Source organism: Diceros bicornis, unplaced genomic scaffold (genome assembly GCF_020826845.1).
Source record: "Diceros bicornis minor isolate mBicDic1 unplaced genomic scaffold, mDicBic1.mat.cur scaffold_100_ctg1, whole genome shotgun sequence".
Taxonomy (NCBI): Eukaryota; Metazoa; Chordata; class Mammalia; order Perissodactyla; family Rhinocerotidae; genus Diceros; species Diceros bicornis.
Genome location: NW_026690940.1, coordinates 1431835 through 1450176, shown reverse-complemented (window position 1 = coordinate 1450176; position 18342 = coordinate 1431835). Strand labels below are relative to the sequence as shown.

The following is an 18342-nucleotide window of genomic DNA, read 5'->3' as shown; positions in this document are numbered from 1 at the left end:
GTACTCAAGGAATATGCTGGTGGTTAAGAGTGTCTACTGTCTGGGCTCAAATTCAGGCTGTACCATTTTCTAGCCAAAGAGCTCAGGCAAGTAACATGCCAGTTTTCTCACATCTGAAGTGGGAATGATAGTACTGGACACTTCTTAAGTTTATATTTAGTACTCTGTAAGTTAATATTCATAAGGCATTTAGAAGAGTGGTCTATCAGAAAAAATGTTTGATCATTTATTAATGTAGTGAAATACTTCGCTATGAAAAAATAAGACCCCTTCATGAAAAGGAACAATTCACAAGAAAAGACCTAATCCTGTATGTACTTATTTACATTACACCCAAATATATAACGAAAAAATGACAGAATAACAAATAAGAATCTGTTTCTCTATAACCGTAGTAGAAGACTTCAGTACACCTCTATCACTAGATAAGTTTGAGAAAATAATCTGAATGTAACACTATATTCAAAAACAAAATTAGCTTGAGTTTATGAGAAAGTAGTGTCCTAAGGATAGAGCAGTCAGCCGGGTCAAATGATGCTGCGTGCTGAAGTAAAAAAAAAGAGTAAAGAATGACCACTGGATTGGGCCTCGTAGAAGCTGCTGATGTTCTTGACGAGAACAGATTGAGTGACATACGTGGACAGACCTGATTGAAGTGAGTTGAAAAGAATGGGAATTGAGGAAGAGGAATATTTGAATACTAACAACACTTGCAAATGTTTGCCTTGAAGATTAGCAGAGAAATGGCAAAAGAGTTGTTGAGAGAGACTTTGGGTTTAGGAGAGACAGACTTTAAATGGAATGTACTGGAACATGTAGTAACTAAGTACTGGAGTCCTAGCACAGGACATAGGTCTAAGGAAGAGGTTAGGTGTAAATATATGTGAATTTAGACTTCATTTCATGGGAAACTGATATGAACTGGATAATGGATATCCATTTCCTGAACTGTGCATGAGACCAGTTCTTCAGACATTGGTCAGATAGACCTAAGGGTGAGGTTGGTGATATAGGCTGTAAATTACCATTGAGGCTTACCCAAGGCATGGTCAGTGACCTCATCCTTGGGTATCACAGGAATCATGCTGGGCTATTTTTGCCGATTGCAATACCAGCCCTTTCTGATGTTGTGTTTTGATGGTTGCAACACCACTCAGTCAATTGCAAGAAACAGAATGTTTGCCTGGGAAAGAAAAAATCCAATCTCAGAATGGGGTAGTTCCCAGAGCCTTGCTGACCCCCATCCCTGATGAAATCTCTGGCACCTTCAGTGGAAGATGTTGCCCAAACGTATTTTTCACCTTTGTCTTTACCAGGGCACAGCGTGCCAGGTGCAGAGCCCCAGGGCAGGGAGGACCCCAGAGCTCCTTACTGAGAGCAGTGAGCAGTTAGGCCTGGACTGGGGGAGTGACAGAAAGAGGACACCGGAAGCAACTCTGACCCACAGTGACATTGAGGGAAGATCTGAGCCAGTATATATTGCTCTTGAAAATGCCCTAGTTCTGATTAATAACAAATCTTCTTTCCATGGTCTTGAATGGCAGAGCACTTTTAGACACGTGTACCATGCACAGGAGTAAAATTTCCCTGCAGAAGGCTACACTGCAGGTCTGTTTCCATCTCTGCGCCCTCAGTCACCACTGACTAGAGGCCTTGCCTCAAACTGTTAAGTCAGCTGAGATGTTCTTTCTGCTTCTTCTGCCCCTCCTTGGGAAATTTCCACATTCCATGTGCCTGATGAGTTATTCGAGCGGCTTTGATTACATAAGGCCCAGTGTCTACAAGGAAGGGAACTTGGTGGTCAGTGGGTTTTCCCCCTTCTATACATTGACCCAGGATTCAGAAATGCAATGGAAATTTCTTTGTGACTTGTCCAAGCAAAGATGTCACATTTTGCGTGTAAGTTCCTGTGTGTGTGTGAATCCCTCTGACAGTTATGAAAGTTGAATATAAAAGCTGTGTTGAGATTCTCCCGTAAACTATGAATCATCAGCTCCTTTCTTTTCCTTCAATAATTATTTGTGGCATCCTTTCTTTTTCCCTTCTGGAATATTTTTCTTCCAAACAGAAGACAGAAATAAGCATCTTTTATTTTCCCCTGCCTTGGAATAATCTCCATTAGTGATTATTTTCTGAAAGCCTAAAGGATGCAAATTGTAGGGAAAAAACACCAAGATCCTACTGCAGTGATCCACAAGCCACCCTGCTCCTGACCCATATTGTGGGAGGGGAGGGAATCTTTGGGCAAACCATACCTTGGCTAGAAGTTAGTACTAAGAGAAAGTCTCATCATAATGTATAGATTATTCAAAAACGAACTACTTATTGAGATGATATTTATTTTTCTTCAAAATGCATTTACTCAGTATCCTTTATGGTCTAAAATAATTTGGTGTATTCTCTGAAAAAGATGTGGTTTTTTTCCAGTTTTATTGAGATATTATTGATGCTCATCACTGTATAAATTTAAGGTGTACTGCATAATGGTTTGACTTATATATTTGGTAAAATGATTACCACAATAAATTTAGTTAGCATCTATCATCTCATATAAATATAATAAAACAGAAAAAGCGAAAAAAGAAAAGAATATTTTTTTCCTCTTGATGAGAACTCAGGATTTAGTATCTTAACATTCATATGTATCATACAGCGGTGTTAACTATAGTCGTGTTGTACATTTGATCCCTAGTACTGGATCAAAGATCAAGTGTTTAACATATATATACATATATATATATAAAATGGAATTTTCTAGATCTTTTTATTAATTGCTAGCCTAATGATACTGTGGTCAGAGAATGCATTGTGTATAATTTCAATGTTCAAAGGCTTACTTGATGGCCCAGTGTCTGGTCAAATGTATGTATATTCTTTGGGGTTCATAATATACCAGCCTTATTTACATTTATATGTAAATATCTGTTAAGCTTAAGTCTTCCATAACTTTGCATATTTTTTTTGTCTTTAATTTGACCATTTCTAAGAGGATATGTTAAATCTCCAAATCTGGTTGTTCATATATGTACTTATGCACATGGGTCTATAAATAATAGCTTTTTTTCACTTTGGGGGGATATATATAATGACTGTTAGTACTCAATCTTCTCTTCCTTTCACCACATATGGTCACCACATATGTCACATATGACATATGGTCACCACCTTTGATATTTCACATGATTTTTGCTTTGAACTCGGATTTTATCAGATATTAACAAGGATACCCATGCTTTCTTTTGGTTCATATTTAAATGGAATATCATTTCTACCTATTTTAACCTCTTCTGTGTTTTGCTTCAAGTATTGGAAAGCATGTAGTTGGGTCCTGTGGTAGGTGGAATGTGCCCCCAAAGGTGACCAATTCCTAATCCTTCGAATCTGTGAATATGTTACCTCACATAGAAAGGAGACTTTGCAAGTGTGAAGAAGTCAAGGATCTTGAGATGAGGAGATAATCCTGAATTATCTGGATGTGTCCAATATAATCACAAGGGTCCTTACAAGTGAAAGAATAAGTCAAGAGTCAGAGTCAGAGAAGGAGTTATGACAATGGAAACAGAGATTGAAGTGATATGAGGATGTTACCTAGGAATGTGAGCAGCCTCTAGAAGCTAGAAAATGCAAGGAAATGGACTCTTCTCTAGAGCCTCCAGAAGGAATGCATTCCTGCTGACACCTGTATTTTAGCCAGTGAGACTCATTTTAGATTTCTCTCCTCCCAAAGTATAAGATAATAAATTTTGTGTTATTTTAGGCCTCTAAATCTGTGGTAGTTTCTCAGAGTAGCAATAGGAAATGAATACAAGTCTTATTTGTAATCCAATCTGAGTGTTTCTGTGTGACTCAGAATTACAGCATCCCAACATTTTGGTTTTTAAAGCTGTATTCACCAATGAAAATAATATTTTAATGTTAGAGCACCAAAAGCCTATGTTCTGCTGTGCAATCTTCTGGAATTGCATGTTGTACCTTGTCAATTAAATTGTTTGAAAATTAACGTTAGACTGAACTTAGATGTGTAAGAGAGGAATCAACCCAAAGATAAGCTGTAAAGCCCACTGCTTATGATGGTTTTCTAATCTGTAAAGAAATAGATGAAAAGCTGCAAGTTTACACTGCTCCTCGGACTCTGAATTGTTTTTACTCTTTTAGAAAAACATAGAGTCATAAATTGCTTCTTCCTCTTTATTTTCTCCCTAAGACTATCTCCTTATTTATTATGGTACAATTTCCCTGCTTCTGGTAGTATGTGTTTCCTAAGTCTGTGAGGCAGGCAGTTTTAGAAAGGTATATTGCAGAAGTTTTGATGATACCATTCTGTACTCGACTTGCCCTTCCTTCAAGTTTTTCTTATGCACTTCCCTGTCCTACCTAGTTTCTTTAATGGATTATAAACTTTTGCTTCATCTCACTATACCTGCACATGCCCATGACCAACCTCATGTTGGTGCCACTGTATGAAATAGTGTTTGACTTGTAAACAAACATGCAAATGGGTTCTTTCCCCTTAAGCATCCTTTGCGCCTCTTCTTTCCACTAATTCATTTTAGGATATTGATCTATCTCTTTTGAGTCCAGAGTTGTAGGGCTTGATCTTCCAAGGCTTTGGGAACATCTTGTGCGTGTGCTCCAGGTTCCAAAGTCATGAAGAGACAGCCATTGCTCTGGAATGAACAAGTTGCTTAAGTCAAAATGCCACCCTTTACTCTTTTTTTTCCCCACATGAGTTATGCCTGAAGTGCATGACTTGATCTTTATTTTTAATACTATGGCTTGGTACAGGTTGAACTTCAAAAACTATCATTATGTCCTGGTCTTTGTTTTTGCCAACGAGGAGATCAACAGGAGCCCCCAGCTGCTCCCCACCCTGTCTCTGGGTTTCCATGTCTACAATTCCTTCCACAGTGATGTCAGCACCTTGGTGAGCACCCTGAGGTGGTTATCGGGAAGGGGTCAGATGATCCCTAATTACACCTGCCAGGCACAGAACAAGAATGTGGCTGTCACTGCAGGAACGACACCAGCATTCTCTGCCCACATTGGGACACTGTTGGAGCTCTACAAAATACCACAGATATGAGCGTGGTGGAGGGATGGATCTGGAGGGACTGAAGTTTTCCTCCTTGGTGAAATTCTGTGGCCACTCATGTGGAAAAGAAGAAAGTGGTTTTGCATGCCTCCCTAAGGAAAAAACCTACCACAGATAGTTCTTGAAATAGTGGATTCATTATTTTGGTGTGTGAATCTGAGAGAGGGATGAAGTAGCCTGAGGCTAGCATCACTGTCTAAAGCAGACCACAGGAGCTTCTGGAAGTGTGGTTGCCCAAATTCTCTCAAAGGAGTGGAAGCTAGATATTCTGAAATAATCATACCCTAGTTATTTATCAAATAGTTAATAAAATTTTATATGTAAACATGTACTTAAAACCACTTTACACTCTTCAAATGCTTTACAAATAGTCACAAATTTAATCCTAATATAAGACAATGAATAGGTAACGTTATTATGGGACTTTTTAGAGATATAGAAACTAAGATGGATAGAGGTTATTTAACCTTCTCAAGTGCGTTAAGCTAGTCACATTAGAGTCAGGATTTGAACCCAGGCAGTCTGGCTTCAACGCCAAGCTTCCCCTCAATCACTTCTACCATCAGATAATATTGCTTCATACTCACAGTGTTAGCACCAAGAATGTAAGTTTAGCTAACTGATCATATGAATTTTGTTGAAATTCTGTTTATTTTTCTTCCAGAGAACTCAATATGGAACACTTTTTCTCTTTTGATTCAGACAACCTATGGAGATTTTGATCCTGTACTGAAAGGTAAGGACTAGTTTTCCTCTCTCTATCAGATAGCTCACAAGGACACATCTCTAGTCTTCAGAATGGTCTCATTGTTGACACATTTTGGCTGGACCTGGGTAGGAATCTTAGTATCAGTTGATAAAAAAGGTGAGCAGTTCCTCTGGGAACTTAGAAGAGAGATGACTATGAACGGTGCCTGCCTGTGACTAAGATACCTGTGAGCAAGAGGACGTACACTTCAAAAGATTGGACATGCATAGCCAGAAGCACAGACTCATCAGCCAACGTGTTTATCATTTATGGTGACACAAGTAGATTAATAAATGTGAGCATTGCAGGAAACCATTATTTAACCACTAAGAAGGTGTGGATCACTACACCACAGTGGGATGCTTCTTTTATTCCATGTCACCACTTTTTCGATACCTACCATGGGAGTCTTTCCTTTGCACACCAGAACTTTGACATATCTGGATTTAAACACTCTCTATGGACAGTTAGCCCCTCTAAATACCAAGAAGACTTTTTCTTTACCAAATGATGCCTTGAACATTTCAACTGCTCATTTGCAGGAACTGAATGTGGAAATTTTTGGAGTGTCCATTCAATGCCTCCCTGGAGTCTCTGCCAAAGGAAACATTAGACACGACTCTGTCTGGATCCAGCTACTACATCTATGATGCTGTGGATGTGGTGGCCTGAGCCCTCCATGAAATACTTTTTATAAAAGCAGAACAGGGGTCCATAATGGATGCAGGCCAGCTCATGTTTCTCCCTTAGCAGGTAAAATTCTCCCTTAAATAGGATTCTGATTATTGTTCTTTTAGGATCCGAGAGTTATTTTATTTGGGTATCGAATTGTGATTGTCACATTGTCACAGATCAGCAGTGACTTGTGCATAATGAATTACTGTTCTTTCTTACAGGTTGCAAGTAAACCTCTAATGATTGTAGGGTCTAATTAGCAACAGTGTCAACTCTTTTAACTAGAAATAATTGATTAAAAACTTTCACTGTGAGAGGTAAGTGTTCAAGAGAAAACAATGACAATTCATCCCAGGGAATTAAAAAATTCAGGGATTTCCAAAATCTAGTTCTGGCCCTATCCCTTGATATCTTAAATGCTTCTGGGGAAAGGACAATTTATTTGAACTTCCTGCATTTTTCTAGAAAGGCTACTGATAGCTAAATAAATATTTCCCCATTGAAATTTAAAATGACTTTTGGAAGCAAGGAGTTTGATCCCCTTTTTACAGATCAGAACCCCAATACTATGAAATATATTTTAATTCCCCAAGTCCTTATCAATTCTACTTAGATGAATTTGTACATGAACCTAGACTTATATAAATCCAAAACCTATGAATAATGTGTCATGAAACTCTTGCTTTCAGGTATGAGGAAGTGAATGTCATGTCAGATCTAAATACACACATTTGTTGTGAATATATATTTGTTCATGTATATATACAACCATATATATAGTTATGTATTATACAAATATCAGTTGTACATTTATATAGAAATTATATCAATTAATGCGTGAAGATTCTGTACTAGGAGCTTTCATCTCTTCTCTCTCATTTAATAAAATATTTTGTTCAAAGGTAGGAAGAAGCAGGCTGTCTTTCTTTGTCTCTTCTTGAGCTCGAGGAAACTCCCTAGCACCCCTAAAGCAAACCTCATTGCTCAAGGTGCAGCTCAGGTTTAGCCCCACAGCACTCCCTGGACGTGGAATCTTCAGGAATGGTTTAAACCTCACCATGTGCTCTCTGAGGGCAGACAAGAATGCCTGCTTCCTTAAGCGTGCAGAATAGTAAACACTCCCCAAATTGAACTTATTCAGAGGATGACTAATATAGAGGGGAAAAAATCTAATTGCTGGGCAACTCAGTATCCCCACCAGTTCGAATCTGGGTTTTCTGCCTTCAATTTCCATGCTCATTTCATTTCCCAATTATGTCTCCCTTTTAGCTCCACCCATTCCTAAGAAACACCCAATTTAAAAAAAGCACTGGAGCTCACGTGTCACTGGATGAGAAAAGAAACTCTGTGTCACAGCATGTAATTCTGAACTATATGATTTTCCTAAAGGTCTTGGACTTCAGGTGAAAGTAAGGGAGTTTGTTCCCCAGGAACCACGTGGTCAAGGTTTCATCATACATGAGGAGCTGATAGACTGGGCCATGCGATTCAAAAAGGTTGCAGACAAGTCAATCTTGGATTAATCATCTACATCACAAGATAGAGAGCATATATGAAAATAATGGTGAAATCATTTAACTCATAACAAAATTCTCATTTGTTGATATAATTTTTCTTACTGTCCAAGAGATATTGAAAGGACACTTGTAATTAAAGAGATATTCCGGAATTTTGAAATGCTTTATACATTACAGCAGGACAGTGAGGCTACCAATTTAATAGGATGAGCTGATAAAAAATTGATTGAATTCCCATTTAAGCTGAAAAAGTGTCAATCTCATGTGCTTGCAAATTTATTGCTCTGCATGCATTGTGCCCTGAAGATATAACAGATGCTGACGACCTAGACTTTTGATGATTTAAAGATACAATTCAAATTGTCTTTTGCCATACGCTTTTCTTCCAGAAAACAAATTTTATTCTCTTTAACGAAAATCAAAAGAATTGACATTGAGGGTTTTTTTTAATATTTCAATATTTTATTAATTTTCCTTATATTTCCATCTCTTCATCCCAACTTTATACATTCTTGTAGAAAAATTCACCATCAGAAAAAAAGATTCTTTTGGCTCCCAAGGAACTGCATTCTTCCTCTTCTTCAGATTTCCCTTTAGAACTCAGTCTTGTAAGCCATCCCTCAAGATGCTATATTATATCATTCAAGCCTGTCCCTGTGTCTTTGGTGTATAATCTACCTGACATTAAATACATTACTAAATAAATTCAATAATTACAATTTGTACTAATCAAACAATTCTCATATAAATGCATTGTATGAATTAAAATATTATTTTTTATTAAGGTAAAATCTGCTTATAGTTCAAAAAAGTAATCCTGGAATACCATATTCAGAATCACATTTGTTATTGCCAGATGCCCCATTCCATAAAACAAACAAGTGTCCTAGTCATTGAGATGGAAAATTTTTTAAATCAGTACGTATTTTCGTGTTGGGAACTCTTTTCTGCAGATTGACCTTGATTTTATTTTGCTTTCCCTGGGTGCATCAATCATGTCAAATCTTATAGGTGATCTCTAAGATAAGTTTTGAGATAATTTAAACAATATTATCAATTATTCAATATTATTAAATAAAAAGATATTATCCAATTATATAGTATTGTTCAGTATCATCAATAATTCTCTTCTTTCAAACTCCCCACTCTGGGTGTAGGACGTTCTGTCAGCCAGGATTCAGGAACATCCCTCAGGAAGAGAGAGCTACCTGCTGCTTTGTCTGTGTATTGTGCCCAGAGAGAGAAATATGTAATCAGACAGGTATGAACTGGCAAAATTACACAATCACTTTCTCTCACCTCTTCTTTGTCTCCAAATAAAATGTAAAGGATCTGAGAGTAACCAATAGCATCACATTTCTTCATTATTTTCTATTATTTCATTCACTCATTCAATACATTCATTTAGGAAATCAATACATCGTTTCCATGTTGGGAGTTACCTTGATCTGGCTTCCTTATACTCACATTGTTAGGTTCTGCTGAAGCAGCTCTTCTCAAGGGAATACAACCCTTAAACCACATGATGTGTTAGGCAAACACTTAGAGATTCCGTAGCACCGTATACTCATCTTGATCACAGAATAACACACATGGAATTATGATGGAAGTAAGTGTGGGTGTCTTTAGCACATGCCTCCTATTCATATCTTTACACCCAAGGTGGCGAGCACTATGCCTTACACATAGTAGGTGTGCAAAAACCAGAACTAAAGATTCAATAAATGAATGGACATATTATATTATTATTACTCTAGTAGAAGACATAAACAATGAATTGAGCATGCAAACTTGATAAGATAAAGGCTCTGCTTTCCAAGAAATCATAGTGAGGTACATGTGAAAAAGAATAGCAGGGCAATTTGAAAAGTGCCAAAATAAAGGTAGTTAGAGGTTAGCAGAGTCAACAAGAGTAGATAGTGTTACTTGGATAAATCAGATAATTCTTCATGGAAAGCTTATGTTTGAGTTGAGCTTTTAAAAATATGGGGGGATTTTTCAGTTAAAGATGAAGAGGGCCTCTTGGCAATAGATGTTTGAGCAACAAAAGTTATGCAAGATTAATAAGTTCTGGAGACCTACCATCCAACATGGGCCGATAGTTCACAATACTGTACTGTAGACTTAAAAATTTACTAGGAGGGTAGATTTATGTTAAGTATTCCTACCTCAAAAGAAAAAAAGTATTTTAAAAAAGGAAGTTAAATAAAAAAATTAAAGAGGACAGGAGGAAACATTTGGGGGTGATGAATAGGTTAAGGACTTGAGTAGTGATGGTTTCACGGGTGTATATTATCTCCGAACACATTAAGTTGTATACATTAAATATGTACAGCTTTTTGTATGTCAGTCATACCTCAATAAAGTTTTTTTTAAATGTTTTCATGTGGCATATTCAGACATTCAGAATATGACTAATATGACTGGAATGAGATGATAAAAGACTGATCATGGATGATGATGGAATAGGTAAATAATGAAAAAAAATCCCATCATATTTAAAGTACAATATTCCAGTCTTACCAAACAAAACAGCAAACAATTCATATATACTTATTACCAAAGTTGTCTCTACATTGCTAAATGTTCTGTCCAGTAAGATAATTCATGAAATAACATATTACAGAAATAATAATGGGCTGGAGGAGAGAGCATGTTTACAAATTATGTTTGTTGTTAGAATGCATCTGGCTATAAATTAAAAAGAAAAAAATCTAAAAGTGTCTTTTAAAAAATATTTATTATATCCCATAAAAAAGACCAGAGTAATTTACTACGATGATTCTTTGTGCCAGAAAAAATAAAAGCACAATTGTTGCATTATAAAGATGGAGAAGGAAATAGGTTTCATTCCATTTGTTATTTACTTGATGAATGATGTCATAGATATCACTTTTTACAAAAAAATAGTGAAAGAATTAAAAAAAAGGCCATGATAGAATGACTCCAGGTTTAGGGAAAGGAATGAAGAAAAGCTATTCAACATCCAGCTACCTGTACAGTCTAGGGGTGCACGGAAAGCATCACCTCCAGCCCCGCCCCTGGAGCTGATTTCCTCCCACTGTGAAGTCGGCCTGACTTATTCCAGCCCCACCCCCGCCTCTTCCCGCCCCTGGAACTGGTCTCCGCGGACAACCTCCTGGCCTGGTTCCGCCCGCAGCCTGGTCCCGGCTCATTGCCCCGCCCGCACCCTTGTCCCCCCGACCCCCGGGCCTGGTGTCACTCACACCCTTGTGCCCGCCCACAGCCCGCCCCTAGAACTGGTTCCCGCCCCTAGATTCCGTCCCTGTCCCTGGTGCTGACCCAGCCCGCGGCCCAGCTTCGCACTCACTCTAGACACGGGAGACCTCCCCCGAGGCTGGGGTGCGCGGCCCCGCCCCGCCCGCCGCCTCAACCCGGAGCCCCCAAACGTCCGTCCTCCCAGAACGCCCGCCCGAGACCGGAAGCGGAAGCGCGGGCGGCGCCGTGGATGGAGCGGGAGGTCTGCGCGGTGTGTCCAGTCTTCTCGGCGCGGACCGCATTCCCGTGGACCTTCGGCCGAAGGGGCGAGGCGCGGTAAGCGGCGGGCGGTCCCGTCTCCGGTCGCGGTCCAGGGAGGGGCCTGGGCCGCGGGCAGCCCCGTCAGGGCCCGGCGTCCCTCCGTCCCCCCGGAGCCCCGTTTCCCCGGGCTGTTCGCTCAGGGCGCCGGAGGCTGCTGTTCCTCCCGGCTCCGGGTGCCGCCGGCCCCTCCTCAGAGTCCCCGTCACCGTCCTCCGTGTGATTTTGTCCCCAGGGGGCTTATCCGCGTCTGGAGGCGGTGTTTGGGTTGTTACTAATGGGGCGCTCCTGGCATCTAGAGGGGGAGGCAGGGATGCTGCTCAGCGTCCTCCAGGGCCCAGGACGGCCCGACAGAGAATCATCCGGCCCCAGATGTCAATGGTGCGGAGGTTGGGAAACCTGCTCCAGGGCCTGAAAATCTCCTGAGCCCTGAATGAAGTGTGGGAATTGTTTACCAGTCAGCGAGCCACTTACAGGGGCCATAAATGACAAGCTTGTTTAAAGGGTCCGGAGTCACCAAAAAGTCTCTGTCCAGCCAAGTGAGTTGAGCGACTCAAGTGCACACAGCACGGAGCTGCTTCTCCCATCTTGGGGAGCAGGTGACTGGATAGGAATCGGGAAAATCCAGTCTCAGCCAACAGTTACAGTTAAATCAGTAAATACGAAAAAGAAAAGTAAGTGTGGTGGGCTTTCCTTCCATCACCTGTATTACTCCCTGTAAAAGGCCTCAAAAGCAGTCTTTGTTTTTTTTTTCCGTTAGAAAAGAAAAGTGTCTGTGGGGCTCAAGTTTGAGTTGAAACCAGGCTCAGGGTCCACCTGTCCTCGCTGATCCGTGGATTTCTGTGTGACCAGGTGAGTACCCTGTGGACCTCGTACCAACAGGTTCCAGCAGCCTCCGCTGTGCAGAAGACCTGCCAGTGGGCTTTCCTGGGCTCAGGTTGTCAGCACAAGGACTCACTGAGAGTGAGGGTATCATGAGGAAAATTATTTATGTTTGATGGATTATATTCAAGGGAAAGATGGTAAGGTTTGTGAGGCTCTGTGTGTGTAAATAATTCAGAAAATACAGTTATTTGCAAAGAAGAACACATTAAACAAATATATGTAAATAAGTGTAAATATGTGTAACAGTAAAGAAATATAGACTTACCTGCATTCCGAATTCTCAAAAGTCAGGATTTCATATATAAATATAAATATATAAATGTTTTACGTGTATATGTAGTATTACAAGACATCTCATTAAATATTAGCAGGGATGCTCAGCAACATTCCTCAGGCCTATTCAATTTGACTTCTAAAGACCTGTAAATGCTCCACAAAGATTCAAAATCTTACAGACACCTGGAGAAAAATATGATTTGAACTTCTTTATGTTAGTAACAGAAATGTAAAGTTAAATTGACCAGCAGCTGGATTTATTTTCAGCATATTGTTGTTGTTTATGAGATTTCAAATCATTTGGAGGAATATTAAGCAACACCTTTTAGATAGAAGGGTAGGGCACTAGTCTCCAAAAAGATTGTCCTCTCCACCTCACATTCTAAAGGGAATTAACTTTGCTTCTTGAATCCTTTCTGAAATAACAGTCTGGTGATTCACGTTGAAGACAATCTTGTTAAGTAATTTTATATATAATTGTTGGCCTCTCCTAATTGTGTGTGTATGTCTGTGTGCCTTTTTCATTCTAGCATTCCTGGGACGTTCTTGAGGGAATGTGTGCTTGTCATGCAGTAGATATTCTTTGAGTGCACAATTTATGGTGACCCACCATCCTCATTTATTCAGAACAGAGGGGTTTTCCAGGACACAGGACATTTAGCGTTCAGACCAGGATGGTTCCTCATCTGATGAGCCAGGCCCTGGGCCAGATGCGTGGGGACCTGGAGAACCAAACAGACCTTGTCCCACCTCCATGGGATTTATATTCTGTTAGGGAATTTGGATTGTAGACAGTTCATGATGAGAGTGATTTGGGAGTTTGGCACAAGGGGACTAAACCTGAGGGGGCAGGGAAGCGCTCTTGAGAAGGACTGATATTTAGCTTGAGAGCTGGAGTTGGGACTGGATTTAGGTGGTTGGAGGGTTAGACTGGAGTGAGGGTGTGGGAGTGTGTTCAAGAGAGCGTTTCAGGCAGAGGGACCCGCAGGAGGACACCCCTGAAGCAGAGAGCCTGGTGTGTCCATGACCTGAAAGAGGGATGGCTGAGCCGAGTCAACACAGGGGGAGGGGTGTGAGCCAGACCAGCGAGGGGAACAGGCTGGACCAGGTCAGGCGTGACTTTGGACTCTGTTCTAAGACCAGTGGGAAGACACTGGAGAGGTGCGAGCAGATGGGTGATGTGATTGGCATTTGGTCTAAGCACGTGGGTTAAAATGGACTTGAGGCTTAAGAATGAAGACTTAAGAGGCAGATAGGAGGTGTTGGGAAGAAGGTTACGAATAAGGTGATTGTTCCCTAGGCCTGGGTGATGGCTGTGGAGTAGGAAAGAAGTAGAAAGAGAAGACCTTGGAGTGTAGAACTGCGAGAAGGTAACGGTACTTTCTTGCTTGGATCTGTCAGATGGCACAGGGCACTGACTGTGCTCCTCGCTGCTGTCCGTGCAGACCTGCAGGCGCCCCCTCACCCAGGTCTGTGTGTTCACCCCACTTAGCCACTCACAGGCCTCCCTCCACATCTTAAAGGAAGTCAGGCCTTACTTGTGAGGGGGTTGTCTCAGACGGGAGACACCGAGGAGAGCCCCTCCAGGCATCAGGGCAGCCCCTTCAGCCTCTCCCTCAGCCTCCTCCCCCTCCACTCTCTCGCTTTCCACCCTCAGAAGGACCCCTGCTCAGTATTCCACGTCCCCATGTTCTACCTCCCTTAGGCTTGAGAAGGTTGGGCAGCCAGTGGGGTGGACATTGTCTGTACCTTCCACTCTGACCCCCGCAGGTCCCGGGCTGAACAGAGAGCGACTCTACTGGGAGCTGAGCCATGAGAGCCAGGGCGTCCCCCACCTGGGCTCCTTCATCCTGGATGGGGACAGCCTCTATGTCAGTGTTGAGGGGCTTGGCTACAGCCGTGCTTTCTGTCCCTATCATAGTTCTGTGTTGCCTCCATTGCTCTAAAGTGAGCTGTGATCCATCTCTGTCTCCTTCTGGTCGGGGTGCAGTCTTCTGGAGTGATGACTGGGGCCAGCCACCTTCCATCTCGTTTCATCCCCCCTGAACACCCCTCCCCTCTTCCCCTCTGCTTTTCCCTAAGCTTTTCCCACAAAGCTCCCTACATCCTCCCTCTCCCTTAATCCTTTATGTTCACCCCAGCTCTTGCTCAGCTCCTCTCACCTTCTCTCCACAGCTGACACCTATGGAGCTGTGGCCCTGACTACTACCAGTGAGTATTCCTGGCCCTCATCTCCTGGGTTCCATCCCCATTTGGGGTTGGGGAGCAGTGGTTCTCCTGCACCCACTGTCCTTGGTGAGAGAAGGACCTGGAAGGGCCCTAACTCATCCCTTCTCTCTCTCCCGTGTTCTGGTGGAGAGTTCCAGCCCAGGGTGAGAAAGCCTTAGTGACAGACGTGTTCTCCACCACATTTAAACCAATTAAAGTGGTTTTCACTTTAATTCTCCTAAAGCCTCGCGCTTGGTCCTCCTTTTCCAGGTATCCCGTATGTCTGTCCATTGTTCTGCCCGTCCGTGTGTCTCTCCTCCGAGTTCAGTCTCTCTTGTTCACCTATCTCTCTCTCTTGGGCTCCTCTCATCCACAGGCTTGCTCATCCCTCTACTCACACAGTCACCCCTCCCCTCACTCTCATTTATGCTTCACCTGTGAATGGTGGTCCTGGCACAGCCACTGCTGGAGCCCGGGTGAGCCTGGGGGCTCCTCCCACTCTGTCCCTCCCTGAGACAGCCCTCGCCACAGCTCCCGAGCCAGCCACCACGTCCCTGCATACTTGATCATCACCTGTGCCACCAGAAGCCACCACAGGTGTCTGGGGGCCCCTTTTCCTTCCCAAGAGAAGCTCTCCAGCCCCACACCTCCACCAGCCAGTTGTGATCCAGGAGCTGGGCAGCCACAGTGTGAGATTCTGGTTTTGAGGAAATGGTGCTGATCACAAAGATTATACCAATGATTCAGTCTGAGGCCAGCCCTCAGAGAGCCCCTAGCCTTGTGAAATTAACACACCATTATAGTACAATGTGGGAGGTTTCGGGAAGAGGCACCTGGCATAGTTTGCAGAGGAAGAGCTTGCTAGAGAAAGTTTCATCTGAATAGAGTCTTCAAGAATGAGCAGGAGGGACCCAGGCAGGTAGAGGATGAAGAGTTTTTCTGGCAGAGAGGATTCCATGAGCAAAGGCTTGCACCAGAAACAATACGCCATATGCGGAGAATTGAAATGAATTTGGGTTGCGTGAAGCATAAAGTTTAACCCGCAGTACATGGATAAAATGAGACTGAAAGGTCAGCAGGAGCCAGATTGAGTAGAGCCTTGAGTGCCAGGTCAAGAAGGTTGAACTAAACACTGAAGGCCATAGGGAGCCATGGGTGGTACTAGAGCAGTGGTGGCCCTAGTGAGGTATTCATTTCAGAAAGATTCTTCTAGTGGTCCATGTAGAACATCCTTTAGACAGAGCATCCAGTGAGCCTGCTGGGGTGTTGATCCGGGTGAAGGAAGTTAAGTCCCCTGAGCTGGGACAGGGATGGAGAGGGAGTGTATGTGAGGACCAGTGTTCAAGGTGAATGGGTGTTACTGGGAGGGAGGAGGAGCTGAGCAGATGTGCTGGTTCTGACTTGGGTGACCACACGGGTGGGTGGTGGTGCCCCTGGGAGAGAAGACGCCAGATGATAATAAGTGCAGGACTCTGGTCTGGTCTCAGGCCAGCTCTCAGTGATGGCCATCGCTCTCCCTCTCGTCTTGCAGCTTTGGGACACAACCTGAAGACCCTCACAGTCACCTTCCCCATCTCCACCCTCCAGTATTCATCAGACAGGAGCAATGGCTCAGCCACGTTCCACTCCACTGAGAGGGTCCTGCAGAGCCTGGTGAGACCCTGGTTCCAGCAGCTCCTGGTGGGTTAAATCCCACCCAGCCCCTCCCCCAATCCCTGTCCCTCCTGCTCATCCTCCTCCTCCTTCCTCCCCAGCTGGATCCTTGTTCAAGGAGAGCAGCCGGGGCCCCTTCTACACGTTTCAGACCGGTCTCCCTCAGGTAAGACCCTCCCCTGAGCATTTGCCCCTAATGACCACTTTTGTGACCACCCCTCTCTCAGTCTCCCCACTGACCTCCCATTTCCTCCTTCCTGTTCTGGCCCCCACTCCAGAGGTTTCAGGACCTCTCTCTAGATTCCCCACGTACCTCTCTCCCCAGGCCTGAGAAGGATGGGGAAGCCACCGGTGTGGACGCTGTCTGCACCCACCGCCGTGACCCCGTGGGCCACCATGCCTCTCTGGTGGGAGCTGACAGTCTCCACGTGTCTGCTCTTCCTCTCGGTGGCTCCAGGCTCTGCACCCTGGAGTTTATGCATGCAGAGAGAACACCAGCTGCATTTCCCCAGCATCAGCTGGAACCTCAGCAACCCGGAGCCCACATCCTCGGAGTACACCGCCCTGCTGAGGGACACCCAGGACCAGGTGGGTTCTCCCCTGTCCCATCTCTCCTTGCCCTGAAGGCACCCTCATTCCTCCATCTGACTTACATCTGTTACATGGTTGTTTCAGTCCTTCACTTTCCCTGCGTGTCTGGGTTCTCTCAGTTTCCAGAGGTGATGTCCTAGCTGCCTTCCCCATTTCTCACATGGGTAAACTGAAACTCAGAAAAGGGAGTATTGTGCCTAAGGTCACACAATGAGTTAGGGGCAGAGCCAGGATTTGAAGTCAGGTCTCCCTTGCCCCAAGGTCTGTGATCTTTCACCGGCTCCAGTGGCCCCCTGCGTCTCCAGGAGACCTCCATCTCTCCCATTCTCCCTCGCGTTTGTTCTAGGTCACCAAGCTCTACAGAGGCAGCCAGCTGTGAGACATATTCCACTCCTGCCTGGTCACCGACTTGATGTAGGTTGAGGATATTGGAAGCATTGGCTGAGCTGGTGGCTGATGGCTCTGAGCTCCCGTGACACATCCTTGATCTGGAAGTCACTGACATGGTGCCCATTCTCCCCCACATCCCTGTCAGCTAATCCTACCATCTCCTTCCATAGGTTTTCGGGGGTTGAGAAAAGCATTAACATTTGGGGCCACCAACCTCCAGCATCCTCCTCCTCCTCCTCTTTTGGAGACTTTCAACAAATATCAGCAGTCTAACTGTGCTCTCCAATAGTGGAGCCACTAACCACATGGGGCAATTTAAATTTTTTATACACCTCTTGGGATACGATTCACATATTGTGTGTTGGGGGGGGGCTGTATTTTTTAGGTTTTTCTATATACAATATCTTCACCTCTGCAAAACAAATAGTTTTACCATTTCCCTTCCAATCTGGGTTTCTTTTATTCCTTTTTCTTGCCTAATTGCCCTCATTAGAAACTCTAGTACCTGTGATTAACATATCAGATGAGGGAAGACATCATGGTCTTGTCCCTGGTCTTAGGGGGAAATTTTCAGTCTTTCCGCATTGCATATGGTGTTAGCTGTGGGTTTTTCATTGACGCTATTTATAGGTTGAGAAAGTTTTTTTCTATTCCTAATTTGTTGAGTGTTTTCTTTTTTAGACATGAAGGGTGTTGTATTTTGTGAAATTCTTTTCTATGTATATGGTCGAGATTACGTGGTATTGGCCGTTATTCTATTAATATGGTGT

At 43.2% G+C, this 18342-nt stretch overlaps 1 long non-coding RNA gene across 9 annotated transcripts; it reads left to right on the top strand.

Annotated features, from left to right (window-relative positions):
- The first annotated feature begins 5302 nt into the window (after positions 1-5302).
- On the top strand, positions 5303-17090 carry LOC131402413 (uncharacterized). 9 transcript variants are annotated; one of them, XR_009218640.1, is made up of 8 exons: positions 5303-5828; positions 6383-6593; positions 6737-7924; positions 9190-9293; positions 12330-12421; positions 14906-14941; positions 16470-16618; positions 17049-17090. It is a non-coding gene; the product is annotated as an uncharacterized LOC131402413 (long non-coding RNA). The 9 variants fall into 9 exon arrangements; XR_009218639.1 differs by lacking the exon at positions 17049-17090 and adding an exon at positions 16917-16945; XR_009218643.1 differs by lacking the exons at positions 14906-14941; positions 17049-17090 and adding an exon at positions 16917-16945.
- The last annotated feature ends 1252 nt before the right edge of the window (positions 17091-18342 follow it).